Below are 23100 nucleotides of genomic sequence, written 5' to 3' on the forward strand. Positions count from 1 at the left end.
GCGGTCCGTGATTTCGAGCCCCGCGTCAGGCTCTGGGCTGATGGCTCGGAGCCTGGAGCCTGTTTCCGGTTCTGTGTCTCCCTCTCTCTCTGACCCTCCCCCGTTCATGCTCTGTCTCTCTCTGTCCCAAAAATAAATAAAAAACGTTGAAAAAAAAATTAAAAAAAAAAAAACATAAACAAGTTGAATTATATCAAATGCTAAATAGAATCTATTAAGATCTATTAAAATGATTAAAGTCTCCTTTCATTTATTAATGAATGCAATTAGTTTCTTAATTCCACCTCCCCCCCCCCCCATTTCATTTTAGTGTCAGGGCTATAGCAATTTTATTTAATGATTTGGAAAATATTCTATCAATTTTTTTATGTTGTAGAACAGAATATGGAAATTTATATAACACAAATACTATGTTTTCTGTGAAGACTTGCAAAAATCTGCTTATGAAATTATGAGACTCATGCCTTTAAAAATTTCGTAGTCGTCTTTTTGATGAGTGAGCGTGGGGTGGGCTGAAGACGACTCCCCCCACCCTCCAGGTGGGATGTGTGTGGCATTCCTCAGGCTCTCCTGGCTGCCCAAGGACAAAGGAAATGAAAGAAAACAAATGGTTAACTGATAGAGATCGCAGTTCTATGGGACGTGGGTCTCCATCAGTTTACAAATATCTTAGTGAATTACGAGAAAAAGGCAAATTTATCAATTGCCTAATCTCCAGAAAACTACAGACTCCATTTCCTGGAGCCCCAGTATCACCCCTCCAGAGTGATGTGGGGAACAAAGGCAAGAAGGAAATGGCAGATAAAATTAAATTTCTTTATAACCTGCAGCCCCTTGACAAACACTTGAGGCAACTACAGAGTAGAACATTTCTCCAGGAACCCCCTAAACAACCTTAGCTGGACAATTACAAGGCCTCTTTAGCATATCAAAGTCCCTCTGGAGGCCTTGCCTTTGACTTTACCTCCCTAACTTCATAGTATGTTTGGAGCCACTCTTCACGACCTCAGTGCAGCTCTCTCTGCCCACAGTTCCGCGCTTTAATGACATCACCTTTTTGTACCAAAGACATCTTCGAGAATTCTTTGTTGGTTATCGGCTCCGGACTACCCCACCATCACCCCAAAACCTCATCAGTTTGACCGACCGGCTTTTCATCTCTCTAGTGTCTAATCATCTACCCATGTTTTCTACCTCTTGTTAAGTTAAATATATATTTTTTTATACTTTCTGAGAAAAGCCTCCTTTTCATGTAGATTTTCAAAAGTTTTGGCATAACTCTGTATCCTGTTTTGTCTTATGATTTGAGAAATCTTACCTCTAACTGTACTGTAGATAGGGTCTCTGAGAACTTAGGTTATTCTGTGATTCTGTTGGGAAAACTCCCTTTTCCTGGTAAACCTCTTCTAAAGCTGCATGGGGTCCTTCAAATGCGAACCACCCCATTAGAATGGGGTCTCTCCCGCAAGAATGCAGATTCATAAGAGCAGGGACATAGGTCTGCCTGGCACATAGTATACACTCATTAATATTTATTGCTTGAGCAAATATTGAGGTAAATATTGCAAATCAGTATCAACTGTCCCATCTTCTTCTGACAACTTTTCTGCCTTTTTGGAGCCTCCGTGACTATATTTTTATATTTCTTTTGTCATGGGATTTGGAAAAGAGGAACTTGAGTTTGAACTTGAACTGGCCGTCTGTGGCCACCATGCAGCAGCTGTGATGTAGCCCACAGCGAACTCTTCCAGGTGCTATTAATACCCAGCAGGGAGATGCACTGTTCCCTCAGGCAAGATTTGTCTTTTCTTTTTCATTGTGTTCCTCCCCTCTTCACAATTCTCACATAGTCACATGGAAACAAGATAACTCCACTGAAAGATTTGTTTAACATTCCTTCTCTACTTAAACCCCTATGTATAGTCCCTGATCATCTCGGCATTTCTTTGTGATCTTTCTCTCCTTGTAAGTAGTACTCAGGCTTTTTTGTCCCCCTCCCTTCCTCCCCCCCATTCCCATTATCTCCCATTCATTTCTTCAAATGCCATGCTTCCTGTACCGTATGATCAGATCTGGATCCCAAATTGAAAAGTGCATCTTATTGGATGGACAGGCCTCCTCTGTAGTCTGTTCTGAGCACTAAGGAAGAAAACGAAACTTCCTGAATTTAGAGGAAGCTACAGGCTACATTATTCAAAAGGAAACAAACAACCAAGGAAGTAAGCGAGCAAACATACCAAAACCCAATTCACAAAAATATAACTGGTTAAGGAATTTAGGCACACCGTGTGTGAACTTTCTTTATGAAATTCTTACAACTTTCTGTACATTTGAAATGATATCACAATAAAAACTTGCTAAACACGAGCCAGAAAAAATTGTCCAAGCATGTGCATACAGGGAAGCTCCAGAGGGTATCAGTTATATGGAAGGACTTTTCTTCTTCATTTCCTCAACTTCTTTTCCTGGCACTTATAACCAGCTGGTACATGGTAAAATGCAGCTGAGTCCCAGGCTTCAGAAGTGGAGGGAGTTAGGTATAACCATTTGGGAAGATATTAGGCAAACACAGAAAACTTCTTTGGGATAACAAAGTTAATATTCTCCGACACTCTCCTTTTTGACCTCAGAAATCTTTCCCTCCATTAAAAGATATGTTCAGGGGCACCTGGGTGGCTCATTTGGTTAAACATCTGACTCTTGATTTCAGCTCAGGTCATGATCTCAGCGTTCATCAATTCGAGCCCCACGTTGGGCTCTGAGCTGACAGCATGGAGCCTGCTTGGGATTCTCTCTCTCCCCCCTTCTCTCTGCCCCTCCCCCCACTCATGCATGTGTGCACTCTCTCTCTCTCAAAATAAATTAATAAACTTGAAAAGATGATAGGTTCTGTGACAATGCTAATCACCAACGAGAACCATCTGAAATGAGAGAATGCACTCTTTTTTCCTCGAATTGTTATTTTTGTATTAAAGCTCCCTCGGTGGCAGAATTAATTCCCAACTGTTCCCGCTTAGTCTTCCTCATTGCAAAGCTGAGAAGTCAGGGATAATGGCTCCATGTGAGGTGTTACAGCCCGTAAGAGCTCTTCAGTGACAAAAGTGATGACAGAGGCTATAGGGGACGTACTATAAACTCAGGTTCTTCAAGGAGAAGACAGAGGCATCCACCTGCCAGGACACTCAAAATGGGCTATATAAGTCGACCGTAGGGTCTGGGAGGATGCTTAGATATGAAGAGTAAGCTTACCCTAGGGCTTTAGGACAAAAGAGGAAAAGAAGGGAGAGTGTAGTGGCCACTGGGGGCCTGATTTGGCCAGCTGGCTTGTATGAAGCCACTGGAAACGGGCAGCAGACACAGCCGTGCCAGCCTTAGGGGTCCAACAAGAAAGAGAAGTGAGGCACAGGGACTGTAGCTACAGTTCCCAAATGAGCAAAGTGCTGCCCTTCTCTGAGGCTGAGCCCGGGCCCTCCAGTCCCTCTGTCACATTCTGAGCTGAAAACAACCCCGGAAGCCAAGCCACATTCAGGTCCCAGCTTGTGCCTTCTCATCAGATTCCACGGAAACTGCAGAAGGTCGGGCACAGGCTCAGTATTGTTTAGAAGATTCCTTCTCAGAGGAAATTGGGCTCCAGAAGAAAGTTTTATAGAAAACCTAACTATTCTTTGAAGCCAGCCTAAATGCTGAGGTTCTGCTGAGAGCTTTTCATTTTGACCTTTGAAGAAGACAGTCCACTGGCAATGAAGAGCTTTCTTTTTTTTTTTTTTTTTTCAGGGGAAAAGTAATCTGATAAACAGGACCCGAGATGAAGAAGAAAAAGATCAGCTGAGTGCGTATCACTTGCAGAAGCAACAAAACGAAACACAGAAGCAAGCACTTAGCAGCTTTTCTTTCTACAGTTTTGGAAGCTGGTTGCTCTAGTGTATACCTCATCTGTGTGAATCTAAACACGATTCACTTGGAGTATTTCCCCCTCCCCCATATCATTTTTTTTTAGGTTTATTTATTTATTTTGAGAGAGAGAGAGGGAGCGGGGCAGGGAGAGATGGAGAGAATCTCAAGCAGATTCTGTGCTGTCAATGAGGAGTCAGCTGCGGGACTCGAATTTGAACCGTGAGATCATGACCCGAGCAGAAATTAGGAGTCAGACGCTTGACCAACTGAGCCACCCAGGCGCCCCTCCCCTAATCTAATCCTTGTGAAGGAATGATCAATATATTAAATTGAATTGAGTAGCCGAACAGTTCCTCTGCTCTGAGGACACTGTAAGTTCTGCAACGGCGGGGTCTCGTGTGCCTGCTTCACCGCCGTATCGTCAGCTATCAGTACAGGAGGGGGGTACGCAGCTCGATAAATCTGTGCTGATGAGTACTGTGCTCTGAGGACCCCACTGAAGCTCTTCTCTCCAGGCCAGAGTCAGAGACGGGGAGTCCCCTACTGCTCTCCTGAGGAGTGGAACTCAGCAAGCACATTTTCATACATCAGCTCAGACTCAGAAAGTCTCATTATAACATAGTCTATCGTATCTTTGAAGTTTCTCTGCATTTCATCAGCTCAGAGTGGATTAAACATTTAAAAATACTGACAGGTTGTGTGTGTGTTTCTGCGGGTGAGTGCTTAAAATCTATCCTTTCATATCCTCGGTCAGATTTTGTGTTCTGACCTTCCCTTACTGATTTGTGAAAGCTCTTTGTATATTAAAGAATAAGCTCTTTGTCCTGTGTCCAAAAGGAACAGAGACTACATTTTATTCATGTATCCCCAGGCAGGGACAAGGTGCTGCATAAATATTTGTTGAATGAATGAATGGATTAATATGTCCTGCAAATATTTTTCACGGGGAGATTTCCATGTATAATTCTCTTCATTCGCATCATGAAACCAGGGCCATAGGGCTACTGGCGGTAGAAAAATAGAGGTCAAGACTGCGTACGTCCTAATCAGCAATCATTATCAATATGCATAAGACAAAAATGGACTTCCTGCTTACTTTTATTAACAATAGGGGCACCTGGGTGGCTTAGTTGGTTAAGCGTCCGACTCTTGATTTCTGCTCAGATCAGGATCTCAGGTTTGAGGGTTCCAGCCCTGCGTTGGGCTCTGCACTATCAGAGCCTGCTTGGGATTCTCTCTCTCTCTCTCTCTCTGCCTCTCCCCTGATCAGGCTCTCTCTCTCTCCCTCAAAAGTAAATGAAAAAACTTTGAAAAAAAAAATTAACTGGCCTATGACCATACTATATGTTTTTGATCATCTGACCCACTTTGAAAAGGCTTGGAGGTATTTTCTTTTGATCAAATATAGAGCACAGTTAGCCACAGCTCGCACTTACTGAGCATATGTCGTATGCCAGTCACAGGGCTGAATAAGCATACAACAAAGAACCTTTACTTGGGGGCTTCCCTTATCAGTAACCTTACCTTCTTGTTCCTCTTTCATCTTTAGGTCCCAGAGAAGTGGGCAAGTTGAATGCCACTTTCAGGAGAAGGATATGACATTGCGATGTCCCTCCCAGACAAAGAAGTAAAGAACCTGAGCGCAGACGACACTGTTGGAAGATGACGTGTGCTTTGCGAGATCTCCCTGGACCCATGTTCCCAGGAGGGCCACAGTGAGAAGGCTGTTCCAAAAGGGCTTTGATCACATTCTCTTTTTGAACCCCTGGGAGGAGACTGCTATGTGGCTGGTTCCCTATATGTTCAAGGGAACGATGGCTTAACGAGGAAGTATAGTGCCAGACGGACGAGCCAGCTGTCTTGAGTCACATGCACAACTCCAGCAGTGTTTGTAGGGGACCCAGAAGTTCCTACAAATCCTCAGATTGCTGGCGGTAAGAAGAACGATGAAGGATTTCCTAGGGGTACAGTTGCAGGGGCAGAGAAAAATGGGAGTCACAACCAGGTGTCACAGCAAACTGAACACTGAAGCACGGCCCAGTACACCAGGCAAATCTCGACTGACCCAGAGAAATAGATCACAAATACATGAGCTGCAGACTTGCACAGTGAGCTATAGTAGGAGAACTGTGCCCAACCAAGGGCCCTGTCACTTGTGCCTCCACAGAGCTCAGGCCTGGGCAAGAGCAGACCAGCTACTCTGCAGTGTGGAAAGATCAGTGAATACCGGAGCTTAGTACCTGGCCTTGGCGCCTGGGTGGCTCAGTCAGTAGGTTAAGGGGCTGACTTTGGCTCAGGTCGCGATCTCGAGGTCCGTGGGTTCGAGACCCACATTGGGCTCTGTGCTGACAGCTCAGAGCCTAGAGCCTGCTTTGGATTCTGGGTCTCCCTCTTGCTCTCTTCCCCCTCCCCAGCTCACTCTCTCTCTCTCTCTCTCTCTCAAATGAATAAACATTAAAAACAACAACAAAAAAGAAATCCATCTTGCAGAGGAGGAGTAGTGGGGAGGATTGGACAAATCATGTTCCCCTGAAATCTGCTGTGCTACCCAAAAGATTGCAAGCTGGAAAGAACTGAGAGCTTTTCCATAGTACAGGTTAGTATTTTATTGTTTTCTAGTTTCCCCCACCTATTCACGGTGAGTGGGGGGATGGCGATTCTTAAAGAAGAAGATTTCAATCAGTTATAGAAATAAGAGCCAACTTTCCCCCAGCATATGGACATACGCTTATTTGAGACCCGGATACTGATCCCTGATAATGAGTATCTCACTGAATTCTTGCAAAAAACGCCCGTGGGCTGGGTGTTTTACAAATGAAGATACTGACGTTTGGAGAGATTGAGTGTTTTTGCTACGGCCACTCGGCCAGCCAAAGAGCTAAATCCCCGTTCAAGCAAACACTGGTAGACCCTTCATCCCTATAGCATTTTGTGAGCTGTTAGGTGAAGTTTCTGCCACAGCAGGGAATCATTTTCTTAAGGCCTGGGGAGCTTTGGGGGTTAGCACGGAGCAAGCACCTCAGTCTGTTGGGCTCAGAGGGAGTGTTTTGAGCCTGAGCTCCACTGCGGACCAACTGCTTCTGGCCAGGCGTCAGAGCGGGAACGCGTGGGATACACCGCACAGGTTGGCCGGGCTCCTACCCTGGGTGAAAGTGATGCAGATGGTCCTACTGAGGCTGCAACGCCTGCCGGGGAGATGCTCCATAGGTTGTGCACGTTCTCGGATGAGTCAGCCCGTGATTGCTGTCACCGATATGTTTGCGGTTGCTGCCTCGGAGGCCTGGTGTGTGAGTCAGACGGTATTGAAATTAGAAGAGTGTTGGCCTTGTTTCCTGAGATTTTAGAAACGGAATAAGTTTTTGAACTTGGTCTGTGGTCAGAACCACTTTGGGGAAAAAAAACAACAACTATAAGCCAGAATGAAAACTTAGGACTAATACCTCTCTACACATTATGAAGGTAACAGAATTGAGTAGCTAATTATACTGTAACTGGCTATTAGTCTTTATGAAGGTGAATGCAATTAGCTTAACCTAATTTTAAATCTCACTTTCCCTTCCCCAAGCACATGTTTGCTACTCACAGCCTCAAAATGCTCCTTGGTAAGCTAAGGAGGTCCTCAAGCCTGCAGGTGATCATAAGTCATCAGTGGCAAAACAGGTGGGTCCATTCAGCCTGCTGATATTTTGTGAACGTTTTCACTCTTTTTGATTTTATTTTATTTTTTGAATATGTAAAGCACTCATGAAATTCAAAAGAATTCATTAAGAAAGGTATCAAGGTGTCAAAAGTATCAAGAAAGGTATACCCATAGAATTTTTATTTCCATGCCTACCCCTCCCACCCTGTTCCCACTCACCCCCACAGGTAGCCATTTTCATTTGTTTGATCAGTTAAAAAAACAAATATATATATATATATATATACCCAAAAGTAGCGTGAAAATAAATAAATGAATAAACAAATAAGTAAACATTAATTTCAAAAATTTTTTAAATTTTTTTAAGTTTATTTATTTATTTTGAGAATGAGAGTCTGCACTGTCAATGCGGAGCCTGATGCAGGACTCGAACTCATGAATCATGAGATCATGACCTGAGCTGAAATCAAGAGTCAGTTGCTTAGCTGACTGAGCCACCCAGTTGCCCCTAAAATTAAAAAAAAAAAAAAAAATTATGTTTATTTTCAAGAGAGACAGAGGGAGAGAGAGAGAGAGAAAGAGAGAGAGAGAGGGAACATGAGTGGGGGAGAGAGAGAGGGAGACACAGAATCCGAAGCAGGCTCCAGGCTCTGAGCTGTCAGCACAGAGCCCCACGCGGGGCTCGAACCCACGGACCGCGAGATCATGACCTGAGCTGAAGTCAGATGCTTAACCAACTGAGATGCCCAGGCACACTGCCCCTAAATTTTTTTTAATTAAAAAAATTAGCATGGAAACATCCCAGGTGTCCATCGACAGATGAATGAGTAAAGAAAATGTGGCATATACCTCCAATGGAAGGTCGCTCGGTCTTAAAAAAGAAGGAAATACTCCCATGCGTGACAATATGGATGAACCTGGAGGACATTACACTAAGTGAAATAAGCCAGTTACAGAAGGACAAATACTGCATGATTCCACTTATAAGAAGTATCTGAAATAAACCCGTAGAAGCAGAGACTTCAATAGCGATTGCCAGGGGCTAGGTGGTTGGGGACATGGGGAATTGTTATTCAATGGGTAAAAAGGTGAAGTTATGCTAGATGCATGAACTCTAGAGATATGTGCACAACATAGTACCCATAGTTAACAATGTGGTATTGTGCATTTTGAAATTTGTTAAGAGGATAGATCTCAAGTTAAGTGTTCTTGCCACAAATAGAATAAAAATGCATGGACACAAAGAAACTTTGGGAGGTGTTGGATATGGCTGTTACTTTGATTGTGGTGATGGTATAGCAAAGGTGTTTGCATATATCCAAACTCTTTAAATTATACACATGAAATATGTGCAGTTCTTTGTATATCAATTATACCTCAATAAAGTTATCTAAAAAAACCCCCCAAAGTAGCATATTATGCCATATACATGATTTTGTCTCTTGCCCTTTTAACTTTACAATATACATTGGAATCCACACCATTCCTATTTATAAAGTTCTTCCTCATTTTTTTTTTCTTGACTATTTGGATTGTTTTCATTCTTTTGCAGCTATAAATGATACCTCAGTGAATAACCTTGTGGACACGTTGTTTATGGAGGTATGCCTTCAGGTAGATTCCTGGAACTGGGATGGCTAGATCATAGGGTGAAAGCATGTGATTTTGTGAGATATTGCCGACTGGTTTAGGTCGTTTTATACAACCACCAACAAAGTATGACCCTAGTGTCTGTCACCCCACAGCCTTGTAACAGGGTGTTTCTCAAGCTTCTGATTTCTGTCAGTCTGAGACTAGACATGGTGTCTTAGAGTTGTAGTATGCATTTCTTTTATTATAAGCGACCTTGGGGAAATTTTCTTCCTTACATGTCAATTTGTGTGTCTTTTTGCTTAATTTCTGTCCATTTTTGTATCAGGTTTTTGGTGTTTCCTTTTTTTCTAATTCTTTAAAAATTTTTTTTTAATGTTCGTTTATTTTTCAGAGAGAGGGAGAGACAGAGTGCGAGTGGGGGAGGATCAGAGAGAGAGGGAGTCACAGAATCTGAAGAAGGGTCCAGGCTCTGAGCTGTCAGCACAGAGCCCGACATGGGGCTCAAACTCACAAACTGCGAGATCATGACCTGAGCAGAAGTCAGGCACTTAACTGACTGAGCCACCCAGGAGCTCCCTTTTTTTTTTCTTCTAATTCTTAAGAGTTACTTATAAATTAAGAAGGTTACCCCTTTTGTCTATGTGGCACATATTTTCTCCCAGTTTGTAAATAGTCTATTTTTCTGATAGCATTTTTCTATGCAAAAAGAATTTACTTTAAATTTACTTTAAATTTCTGTAGTTACATTTATCTGTTTTCTTTCTTTCTTTCTTTCTTTCTTTCTTTCTTTCTTTCTTTCTTCCTATATTTGGGCTTTCTGTTCTGTTTGGTTCGAGTCCCAGGACCATTCTATTGTAAAACTGTGTTTAAATCTGAAAAAAAATTGTCCCCTCTCATTGCTCTTCATTTTTAAGGTTTTCCTAAATTTTCTTGAATGGTTAAAATGTAGACTTTAGAATTAACTTATTTAGTTCCAGAAAAAAAAATACTTAGTTTTGTATTGAGATCTCGTTAAATGTATATATTATCTCGGGGAAACTTATGTTAAATGGGTTTGTTCAAGAATAAGAATGTCTTTCTGTTGTTCCAATGAACTTCCTTTTGTTTGAAGAGTGTTTTAAAGCCTTTCTAAATATTTGGATTTAAAAAAAATTTTTTGTCAAGTTTTTCTTCTTTCTTCCTTCCTTTCTTCCTTCCTTCCTTTCTCTCTTTCTTTCTTTCTCTCTTTCTTTCTTTCTTTCTTTCTTTCTTTCTTTCTTCTTTTATTTTTCTGTTGTAAATAAGGTTTGCTCTCCCACTATATGTTCTAGCTGGTTATTGTTTCCATATATGAAGGTTATTAATTTTTTTATACTTTTATATCTTCCTAGGTTACTGAATTCTTTACTGCTTTTATTAGTTTTAGCATGGATTCTCTTGGTTTTTTCCAGGACACTATTTCATCATCTGCAGCAAAGAAACAATGTTATCTCTTCTTTTGCAATTCCAGTACTTTCAATTGCTTATATCGTGTTTATTTTACTTTACTTTATTTTTTATTTGAGCTTCTCGTGATGAGGCATAGGCTTCTAGTCTGCTTCAATCTCCTCCATTCCTATTATTAAACTTCATTGACTTCACTCATTTATGTTGCTAGCCTGGCTCCTGAAAGCATTAAAATACATGACCCCTGTCCACAGTCAACAACCTTGACATAACATGAGCTGCCCTTATAGCACCATTGTGCATTTCTTCTATCCACTGCAGGGTTAGGTGGGTCAGGATGATGGGGGTGGGTCAGCCCCGTCAATTGGATTAGTCTTGGGGAAACCAACTGTTCACTGTATCCTTTAGGGGCGGATACTCCAGAAGAGTAGAGAAGGAATCCAAAATTAAGCTGGAGAGATTGGCAGCAAATGCCAAGTCCAAAGGAGCAAGAACAAGACAGTAAATTAGAGACAGTCAGGAGTAAGTACTTAAACGAGGTTGGATCAAAATAGGAGCAGACCAGAATTGTACAGAATGATTTCATTACTTATGCATAGGTATTAGGGTTTTACCTTTACAAGCCAGTGGATGCCTGGGCGTATGGGCTTATAGGGTGGATTAAAAGTCTCAAGCTCAAAATGGGTAATGGTCATCGCTGCAAAATTTTTAATATTAAGTTATAAATAGGTTCTAGGATATTTTTGCTATATTATTTTCTGAGAACAACAGCATAGCATCTGCCCCCTAGATCAGCACCATCTGTGATTTTCTGCAATGAAGGAAATGTTTTATCACGTGTGCTGTCCCATTAGGTAGCCACTAGCCACATGTGGTTATTGAACACTGACTATGTGGCTCGTGCAAATGGGGACACTGGATCATTAACTGTATTTAATTTTAGTTAATCTAAATTTAAATGGACATTGTGGCTAGTGATTACTGTATTGGACAGAGTGTAACTCTAGAACTTTATATTCTAAAAAGACAAAGGGTAAAATTCATGGCCTGTGACTTCGGCTTGTGTCAGCCACTTGCAGCATGCATTAAACACTAGTATGACCTTATGACGTCTCGTTTGTAACAGATTTGTAATAAAATGGAATAATAATATAATGCAATAATAGTTTTTAATAAAATATATTTTATAAAACTCTTCCAGTTTGTTTATACTGCAATAACATGCCTCTATAAATTATAATAATCCACAGTCCGTAGCAAGGAAATTAGTTTGGAAAAATAATGAACTAACTTTCCCAAAGTCATGGAAATTATTAGTTTCAAATGTATGGCCTGAATCAAGGTCTTTTGATTCCAGGTTTAATCTTTACTCTGTTACACAAAGGCGAACTTTTCATATGTACAAGGGAGTGATTTAAAGTGTGTTAGTCTGATAATGTTAAACATACGCTTGCCATATAACCTGGACATTCCATCTCTAGATATTTACCCAAGAGATATTAAACCATATATTCGTATAAAAACCTGTGCATAAATGTTTATAGAGACTCTATTCACAATTGCCCCAAACTGGACCTAACCCAAGTGACCTTCAGCTACTTAAAGGAAAAACAAATTGTGGCATGTACCCGTAATGGAATACTATTTGGCAACAAAAAGACCCATTGACCCACACCACCGCATGGAGAAGTCTCAAATGAATTATGCTAAGTGAAATAAGCCAGACTCCAAAAGTCACGTGCTCTATAATTGCATTTATTGGATACTCCGGAAAAGCCCAAACTAGTGACACAGAACAGATCGGTGATTGCCAGAGACTACAAAATGGCGGGAGAAAATTGAGAGGGCTAGTGGAAATGTTCTATAGCTTTATTATGAGAATGGTTGTGTGACTGTATACACTTGTCAAACTCTTAGAAATTTTCACTAAAGTAAGTGAATTGTATTGTATTAAAATATGCTGCAATAAACCTCCTGTGTGTAAGGTATGTTAACATTCTATCGTAGGCTGGTGGGAAAAGGAGAATAAGATTTGATTAGAGATGGTCAAGACTTAAACAACTGGTCTGGGGTGACCGGCCAGCCTTCTAAAGTGCAGTGACTAAGGTGATGTCACCAGATTTCTAAGAATGCATATCAGGAGGCTGTGGGTCCAGCTATGAGACCTTCAAGACAGTGATGACACCCAGCTGGAACCTTCTCAGTGGGTAATAGGAATGCCTACACCTCTTGCTTAAAATAGGACACAGCCAGGCTCATGAACCAGAAGAATAGGGCTTGATGTGAAGGAAGCCTCACCATATGTCAAGATCCAGCCCGAATCATGAGACCGAGGTAGGACACACTCACTACTACCCTTTGGACAATCTGGACTTGCTTCTGTTCTTGCTGTACGTCGAGCTTGTTTCTACCTTGGGGCCCATGAGCTGGCTTTTCCTTCTGCTTGGAGACACATGAATAGACCTTCACTGATCGAGTTACCTAATTGGCCCCCACTGCTCTCCTTTCACATCACTTAGTTTGATTCTTCATAGCACCTATTAATACCCGATATTGTTTGCTTATTTGTTCGTGTCTGATGTATGTATGTAGGAACGGATGGATGGAGAGGTGGATGGATGGATGGATTTATTATATTTACTGGAGGGCAAGCTTCATGAAAAGCGGGATTCACTCTCCGTGTCATTCACTACTGCGCCCTCAGCCTGTCAGCTGAATGCCTGACATTGGTTGGGGCTCAAGGAATAATTGTTGAAAGCATAGATGGATTGTCTCAGAAACCGGATGGGACTGAGTTAGCTCGTCGCAGGTAATTATGCCTGAAGCTCGCAGGGCTGAGCAGGAAGACTGACAAGCTCCAATAATTGTAATTCCAGCTGGTGTGTGATTACAGATGGAGGTGAGCATCTTTAGACTGGCATCTTCAATTTGGTTTCCTGTGCTGAAAATCCAGCATGATGACAAAAGGCTGGCGTGGCACTTGCTGCCGTCGCCTCCTTGTGTATTTTACCAGTGCTCATTTCCCCAGCGTTTCACACGCGGGAGTTGTGTTGTGTCCAGGACCGAGGGTGTTTTGCAGAGGTGCTTCTGTCCTTTCTCGTTTGTTCCTTTTCCTGCTGGTGCTCGTCTTGGTTGCTAAGACAGTTTCCATGGCAAAGGCCCACCAGCTAAGAGAGGATTACATGCAGTAAATATTTTAAACAGATGAACTTGACAGCCGAGCAGCTGCTTTTCACCAAACAGAAGGCAGGAGTGTACTGGGATCAGACTGGCAACTAGAGTCACATTCTAAACCTTTGCTATGGATGCATGACTGGCTTTGAGGTTTTGGCCACCGGCAATCGTGGTGAGAAAAATATCTGAAGTCTGTCCACAGTGTATGTGCACTTAAGAATATTCTAGCTTACTGAAAGGAATAGAGGAGCTATTTTATAAAATGGAAGCTTGGCAGACATTTTGCAATAACAGGATGATGTAAAAGCAGCTGGAGTCCTCCTGTGAAGTGCGTGAAAAGTGGGCTTCCTGTTAGACTTTAGATGTGAAGAAAAAAAGGCTGTTGTGAGGAAGAAATACGGAAAGGCTTGGCTTGGCTTGATGGTGTATCATGTAGACCAAAGGGTAAGTTGTTTCCACCAGGCACAGGGACCTTAAAGAGTTTTCAGTCAGATGGTTATCGTACATTCTCTAGAACCATGGACATACCTGCCTATTTTTCTCTATAAAGTAGAAATTTCAATGTTTGCCTGCCAATTCCACATATTTTTTTCCTGATGCTGGAAGCCATTCAGGCATTGGCCAGACAACATTTTTCTTGTACAGAAAGACAAGCTAGTCTCAATTAACATTCGAGAACTTGCAACTTGATAGTCAAGCACTCAACTAATGATACCCTTAACTGTGGCTCATACCTTCTAAGCCAGCTCTCACCTTCTCTCCAATGTTTTGCTGTCTTCTTCACAGTATTGAGATAAGAGTTGCTTTCTTTGTGTCTTAGATTTTCTTTTGGAATCTTCTAGTAATTTCTGGGATGTCCAGTCATTCTCGTTTATCTTTATTCCAAAGAGTTATACTTTAAATTCAAGAGTGTTATACTTTAAATTCAATTGTATGAGTACATAAAGAGAAACTACTTAAACTCAAGAGTTCTCCAGCTCATGGCAAGGATCGTATGTTTCCACTTCTCCCTTATTCATTTCCAATCAACAAATATTTTCTGATCACCCACCATGTGCAAAACAACCATGGTAGATGTTACAGAAGGACATCTACGACATCTACGATGATTTACAATGTACTCGCATTCCAACATTCGGTATACCGTTTAATCCTTCTAACATCTCTGCAGTTCCCCGAGTTCACTGAAGCCTTCTCCAGCATCAGGTTATGCCACAGAATGCCTTGCATTCCTGAATAAGGGTCAACTTGGATTTTGACCAGGGTATCCGAGGAAGTTTAGAATCATAGTTTCTTTCTGTCATGCTTCTGATGTTTTCTTCCTGATGCTGGGTTTAAATGAATTCTAGGACATCCACACTACGAAAGAAAATATAGCTATTTGGAATGAAAATGCAAATGTATATTTAGTGACTTGTAATGTGTACCATGTTTTATTGTCGAGAGAAGTAAAGTTACAAAATCTATTTCAGGGTGATTCCATTTGTTACAAGAATATATAAATAGATGCACGCACAGTCATATGCATAAATGTACACACATGTAGTAAAAGAAGTCTAGAATATTATAGATGAAATGTTCATAACGGTCATCACTGATAGATAGCATCACAGAAGACTAAGACTTTTCTTGACATTTTCTCCAAAGAAATTTCTGTAATGAACTTGGATTTTTGTGTAATGGAGGCATAAGCAGGAAATCAGCTTAAAGATATGGGAACATATAGGGATTTGAGAGGGACAATGTCACGGTGAATCTTCTCCTACACATATCTGAGTCCTCTTTAAGACCTTATCCCTAGAGGAAATAAAGATACTAGCATTTCAAAACTTGGCTCTCTTTAATGAAACAATAATATGTCCAGTCTTTGCCAGTCATTACCTTTTCTCTCTAAAACCAACTTTCAAAATTCAAAGAATACCCACAGTTCTCTCATACTGAAACCTATGCAGGAAAAAAAAACAGCAGAGTGTGAAATGGATAAGACAAGGAAATCCCTCTGAAGCTCTTCTTGCGAAGTTTCGTTAAGAGTGTCTGCCATGCCCTGTCTTGCTCCCAGCTGGGTCTGCTGTTCTAGTAAATGCCAGCAATTACGCCAGTTTTCTGCAGTATCCCCAGGTTGCCAGAGGACTTTGAAAGCTGGAAAGGACTCACCAGCTACGACAATGGTGTTCACAGTAGCAAGGTTTATTTTCCCCCAAGACGATAGTCCCGGGTTTGCATACATTTGCTCTTTTCAATGAACCATGTACTCTAAATGTCACCTTGCTTCCATTCAGCCTGGCCTGTGTTCTGACTGTCCAGGGGCCTCCAGGAACAGCGGGCAGATTGATGGCTTGCTGAAACCTCCCTCATTATCTTCCACTGTAAATTCCTTTCATGAGTAATCTCTTGCGCCCTGGATGCAGAGATCCTTTGTGTGCGTGCTGTGAAATAAAATCTCAGAGAATGTGTGAGCTAATTTCTAATACTCGCCCTCACCATTATCCCTGACAATGTGACCTCAGAGCTCATTGTTTATTTAATTAGCAAAGCTCAGTTTAAATGGCACTAATTGGGGAAGAATGAAAAGTAAAGGATGTTAGCAGATTTAAGCAAAGAAAAAGGGGTGTGTGTGTGTGTGTGTGTGTGCGTGTGTTGCTGTGTCAGAAAAGAACACTTTTGAAAAATTAGTACTGGAAAGTGTATATTATTATCTTGTAAGAGATTGCCTTCATTATCCTTTACCTTAAAAACGAAAGAAAATTGCTTCTTTTCTATAATTCTTACCCAAAAGATGCTCCAAAGACCCATACTTATTTTTTCAAAACTGTAAACATACAGGTTATAATCACCTTTAAAAATGTTTTTTTAAATGTTTATTTTTGAGAAAGAAAGAGAGAGAGAGAGAGAGAGAGACAGCGTACAAGCAGGAGAGGGGCAGAGAGAGAGGGAGACACAGAATCAGAAGCAGGATCCAGGCTCTGAGCTGTCAGCACAGAGTCCGACTCGGGACTCCAACTCATGAACCGTGAAATCATGACCTGACCCAAGTCAGACGCTTATCCAACTGAGCCACCCAGATGCCCCTATAATCACCTTCTTGATAGTCACTACTATTTAAATTGAATTTGGCATACTCTTCTTAATTTTGCAAAAATCTTGAGCTCATACCAGATCTTTTTCCTATAAATGATATCTTATTTTATTTATTTATTTATTTGCAGTCACAGCTGAGGAACTCTGCATTCAAAACACCTTGAAGAAGGCTCTGGGCTCCACCATTATTGTTGCCTTGATCTCCTGATCGGCTTCTGCCCTTCTGCCAGGATAGGCCATAGTGTAGTCTGAGGCTGTTTTACTGGGTCATGGTCCTTTGGGGAAGAGTACTGACCATCACGGCAAAGGCATCGATCCGGGGCCAGGAAGGCTGTGGACGCTTTGGCTTTCCCGCCCTTTCTCCATGGATGGTTTCTGTCCCTCTCACAAGGATAATAAACAGGAGTTGAATAAGCAGTGTGACACACCCATGCAGTAGGACACTATTCAGCAGTTAAAAGGAATAAAAGACTGGTACCTGCTACAACATGGATGAACTGACTTTATGTTAAGTGAAAAAGGCCAGATACAACAGACCCATGGCATATAATTCCATTTACATAAAATGGCTAGAAAAAACAGTCTCTAGAGACAAGAAGTAGATTAGTGCTCTCCTGGGGCTGCACTGGGAAAGGGGGGGGTCCACAAATGGGCACAAGGGATCACCACGGGTTATGGAACTGTTCTAGAATTGGATTATCACGATGGCTGCACAAGTCTGCAGGTTTACTAAAATCACCAAATTGTACACTGAAGATGAATGAATTTTAGGGTATATAAATTATACCGCTAATAAATGTGTTTTAAGAAATTAGAAATAAATTTCAAGTGATACAAAAATAGGAAAACCTGGAGCCCATCCTGTTTGAGAAAGTTCCACAGGGAAGGTGCTTGGGATGGGCCATTGAGACCAGCTTTGCTCTGGCTGGGGGGACACACTCCCAGATCTTGCTGCCTCTTGCTGAATGGTGTTTATTTCTCATATTGGCTTTAGGAGAAAATCAGTATACGTTATCCCAAGATGCTGGGTGCTCAAGATACAGGCATTGGATGTCTTTGATTTGGTTCTTGTACTTAAGGAGGCCTGTCGGGTGGGAGGGTCAGGTGTGTAAACATTCTGTGAAGACCAGCTAGCACGCAGGCATTCTGGAAGGCTTCTTGGAGGAGGTGATGTCTGAGCTGAGAGTCAATGAAAGGTGCAAAGGTGGCAAAGGCAGAGAGAGACGTAGAAGAGAGACATGGTTCTGTTTGCTTTGCACGTTACTCTCTACCGCTTTCACTCCCTGGCCCCCGCTATCCCCCCCCCCCCCCCCCCCCGTCAAGGTTGGTCATAATTCAAGGTTGACGATGAGGGAGAACCAAGCTCCCCGCACAGCGTTTGATTCAAGTATAGGTATAGGGCTCCAGCACTGGTCACAGTGCCTACTGAAATGTGATATAATTGGTTCTCTTTTTTGGCCTCCGAAGGTCATAATCGAGCAGTTTTGTGGATAGCAGCACACATATTCTTCTCTGCATTAAGAAAGCCCATCTGTGGAATGATGTTTACTGACAGACAGAAGCAGAACAGAGGCATGTAATAATATAAACGAAAGGGGGATTAGTTGGTGACATCGTTCAAACTCTGGCACAGCCACACCTTAAGCACTAAACACCACTCCCCTCCACCTTTTTTGAAAAAACCTTGTTTACTTTGGGTTGAGTTTCCCCATAATCTGGGAGTTTTAACTAATATAAAGGGCTTATAATTGGGAAGAGCGCCTGGTACGTAAACCTGTAGGCCCAAATGGGTGTGGGCTTTTTAGGAAAGGGTGATGTGCAGGTTGACAAGAGGTAGCATGGCAATGGCTTCAACTGGGGTGATGGATGTAAGGTACTCCAGGATGCCCCATCCCTCTTGTTCTGTTTAACCACCTCTGAAGCCTTCCACTTCCACTATAAGGTACCTTGCAGACCTGAGTCATTGAGGAGGAGAAGGACCTCATTGCCCTGGGAAGCAGCGGGAAGGATATATGATCCTCTCTTACCTAAGACATGGCTCTTCATGGTGATGACGCACTGTCCATGGCAGAAACAGCATTCTGTCCTCCCTGTGATATTTAGATATGTTCTCTCTCCTTCACAAGCAGGATCTAAGAAAGAGCTGACAGAGACTGTCTTCTCCACAAACAAGTTGAAAGAAGTGAAATTTTCTTCTTCGTGACTGGTCTTGGAAAGCTCATGGCAGAAATCAAAGACGTGTCTTTTGCCCTTGAAATCAACCCCAAAGCAGAAGGCATGGCATATTTCCAACGACATCGTATGGAACCTAGGAAACCCTAGAGCAAGGTGGTGATAAAGTAGCTCTTCAGGTCAGCCAAGTGGGGGGACATTCACTCCTTTTATAATCCGAGGGTACAGATATCTTCTCTGTTTTCTGGATTGGCCCTCAGTGGGGTTCCAGGGAGTGCTTTGGATTTGGTGTGGAGATACGTGCCTCTCAACCTGGGTTCTGCCGTACGACATTCCCCTTTCTTAGTTAAACCGGTGATGGCAGCTTTATTATAGATTAGTGAAGTGTTGACTAAGAAATGGATCATCACATGCCGTCACAGCAGATTTCTGTTATTGCACTGGGATCGGCCAACATTTGCACTGTGGGCTGCCTTCATCAGAATCACCAATATCCTTATTAAACTATAGATTCCTTGGCTTTTTTCCAAGAACGACTGCAGGGTGTTCAATGTGATTTATAAGAAATATATATTTCGTCATTCAGATTTCTTATGTATATTTGGTCTTCATCTACTGTTCCTGGCTCACAGCTCCCCAAACCCTTGGAACTTTCTGAAGGACAAGAGTGATGAAAGTACCTTTTGTCATAATTTTTAGTCTCTCCTCAGTTCCCGAAATCACTTCAGTGCCGCAAAGACACGCAATGCGTGTCTTGCTCTTTGCGACAAGCCCCTTTCCACCACAACTGGCTTTATGTTACTGAGGTGACTTTTGGAAGATACCTAAGCACAAGGTCTGATTGCAGGAAAAGCAGCTCTGAGGCAAGGGTTGAGACTTTCAGTTCCACACCCCTGACTTGGGAAGGGAAGAGGGGCTGGAGGTTGAAGCAGTCACCAATGGCCAACGATTTAATCAACCATACCTGTGTGATGAGGTCTCTATAAAAACCCTAAAGTATTGGGTTTGGAGAGCTCTCAGGCTGGTGAAAAGGTTGAGGTGCTGGGAGAGTGGCACCCTGGAGAGGGCATGGGAGCTCTGCACCCCTTCCCTGTACCTTGCCCTATGGATCTCTTCCATCTGGCTGGTCCTGAGTTACATCCTTCTACAATAAACTGGTGATCTAGTAAGTCAATTTTTCTCTGAATTCTGTGAGCTGCTTTAGCAAATTCATCAAACCCAAAGAGGGGATCCTGGAACCTCCAATCTGGAGCCAGTCAGTCACAAGCAGGGATGATAATCTGGTATCTGATGTTGGAAGGGCACAATCGTATATGACCGAGCCCTTTACTCATGGAATCTGAGGCTGTCTCTGTGTAGATAGCGTCAGAATTGAGTTGACCTGTAGGACACCCATGTGGTGTCAGAACATTGCCTAGTGGAGCAGGACCTCCCCCGCAAACACACATCAGAGTTGGTGACCAGATTCTTTAAGATGTATCTTGAAATTACGGATTGTAAACAAACTCTCCAGGTGAATCTTACGCACCTTAATGATTGAGAGCAACCAGCTGAGAGCCTGATATGGGCTCACGATTCAGGATACAGGGCTCAAGAGATGTTTTCTGAATAAAAATCTCTTCCGTTCACTCACAAAGGGGACTCTGGCACCACATACCCTTTAATCTGAAACGCACAAGAAGTAGAGGAAATTAAGAAACACCTGTAGAAAATTCAGCAACACTTTTACTTTTCATATTTAAATTTTTTTTTAACGTTTATTTATTTTTGAGACAGAGAGAGACAGAGCATGAACGGGGGAGGGTCAGAGAGAGGGAGACACAGAATCTGAAGCAGGCTCCAGGCTCTGAGCTGTCAGCACAGAGCCCAACGTGGGGCTTGAACTCACAAACCATGAGATCATGACCTGAGCCGAAGTCGGTTGCTCAACCGACTGAGCCACCCAGGCGCCCCAACACTTTTACTTTTCAAATAAGATGAAGGGACTTGATTGTTCAGTAAAGCTCAGTCATTGCTGGGGGCCAGCTGGTGTGGCTTTTAAAAATGCGCCTGGCTTTTGCCAGTTGGAGAACCATGCAGGTAGCTAGGATACGACTGTTCTAATACTTCATCTTCAAACCTTGGATACGTGTGGACGTTTCTGAAATGAAATTTGTTACCCTCAACACAAATGCTTCACTCTATTTTGTTTCTCCTTTTCCTATCAGGGCACGCAGATATGCAAAATCCGGGAACCAGAAAAACAAAAGTACTGAAATGTTATGTAATTCTGGCCCTCTTATAATGAAGCAGATTCACGGTATTTTCTGTCCATCAAATGAATGAAGCTCTTTCCATCAAGGTGGTATGTAAACAACAATTATTTTCAGCCTCTCAGATAGACACGTACAAGGCAAGGAAACAAACAGGTCTCCTCTCCATGCAGCAGCAGCCAAAGTCTGATAATGAAAAAGGCAACCGAATGGCTGTCGACACTGCCTTTTCCCCTGAGTTTGCCTGATATATATATATATATATATATATATATATATATATATATTTGTGAATGACTAATGGGGAGGCAGCTGCTGCAGCAAATAGAATTCAAACCCCCATTAATATTGGTGACTCATCCGCTGGATTCTTTCCCCGTATCTGAAAATGTCAGGAAATTAAAAAGGCATCGTGGCATCTCCGGGAGACAAGTCCCAAGTCAGAGCTGTAACCACTTCTAAATATTCCTGGCCTCATTTGGAAATTGGATACCACCTGGGACGTGGCCTGGTTTGTAGTCCCATCCATGGGGGCAGGACAGACTATCAATCTCCCTGAGTAAAGCACTCGGCTCGTCCTTCAGCAGAGCCGGAATTTTGAAGCTGGCGATGTCGCTTGTAATTAAATGGAGCGAATAGGGAACTACACGTATCCTGGGCTTGGCTTCCTTAAGAGCTGAAAGAAAGAGGGGAACAGGCAGTGGTTGAAGCTCCATGGGCCTCTTGTTTGACTAAATATATTTCTCTTACACTCTGTATAAGACATGGGTAGAGATGGATATTTAGAAACATCTGGATGATTCCATTTTGAGTTTTAGTCTTTCCCTGAAAATTCAGCACCAACAATCAGCTTCCCAGTCACTTGAAACAAACCCTATAATCTGATTTTAATTCAACTGGATTTTTCAGCCTATTCTACAGGGGCCAGTCACTTGGTGTGTATGATGAGCAAAAATATATCTTTGGAAAATGAAATTTCAAAGCCTTATTGCAAAACTGGAACGATAGTATCTAGAATAGCAACGTGGCTTATGTGGTTGTCAAGTTCTTTGTTAAGGTGACTCTTGGCAATAATTCATTCAAATAAACTTGACATGAATCACTAAAGGGAGTTCCTGTTCAGAAGAGGGTAAAACATATGGATATAAACATCTGTGCCGGGGCTGTGGGAATCAGGGAAGGCTTGGGAAAGTTTCTAGCATGTGGGCCATACTGTTGATGAGGGAGCAAAAAGCAAGCTGAGGGTAAAGTACAAGCTAACATCCTGCAACCCACCCCTGCCCCCAAGAGGGATATGTACGACATTCCTCAGGTCTCCCTGGCGGCCCAAGAACAAAGGAAGGGGAAAAACAAATGGTTAACTGTTAGGGATCACAGTCCTGCAGGACTTGAATCTCCATCAACTCCATCAGTTTGCAATTGTCTTAATGATTTACAAGAAAAAAGCAATCTTCAGAAACCTATAGACTCAATTTCCTGGGACCCTGACATCACCCCCCCCTCCCCCGCCGACCTCCATAGGATAGAAAATCTTATATAATCAGTCACTACTTACAATCCCAGTGCAGCTCTTTCTCCCCACAAGTCCTGTCCCCATGCTATGATAAAAACACCTTTTTGAACCAAAAACATCTCAAGAATTCTTTCTTGGCCACTGGCTCCTGAACTCCGCTTCAAATCACATCACTTTGATGAAGAGATAGAATGGGTGCTTGTGGGGGGTGCTGAGGAAATCTCTCTTGGGGAGAGTGCAGGGGAGAGGCTTAGGTTTCAGAAACTGATCAGGCTGAAGGTTTGGAATGTAGTGGGGAAATGTAATTGGAATGGTGAATCATGGAAAGCCTTGAAAGCTAGAAGGAATGGTTTGTATGC

Source organism: Panthera uncia (assembly GCF_023721935.1).
Source record: "Panthera uncia isolate 11264 chromosome C1 unlocalized genomic scaffold, Puncia_PCG_1.0 HiC_scaffold_3, whole genome shotgun sequence".
NCBI lineage: Eukaryota > Metazoa > Chordata > Mammalia > Carnivora > Felidae > Panthera > Panthera uncia.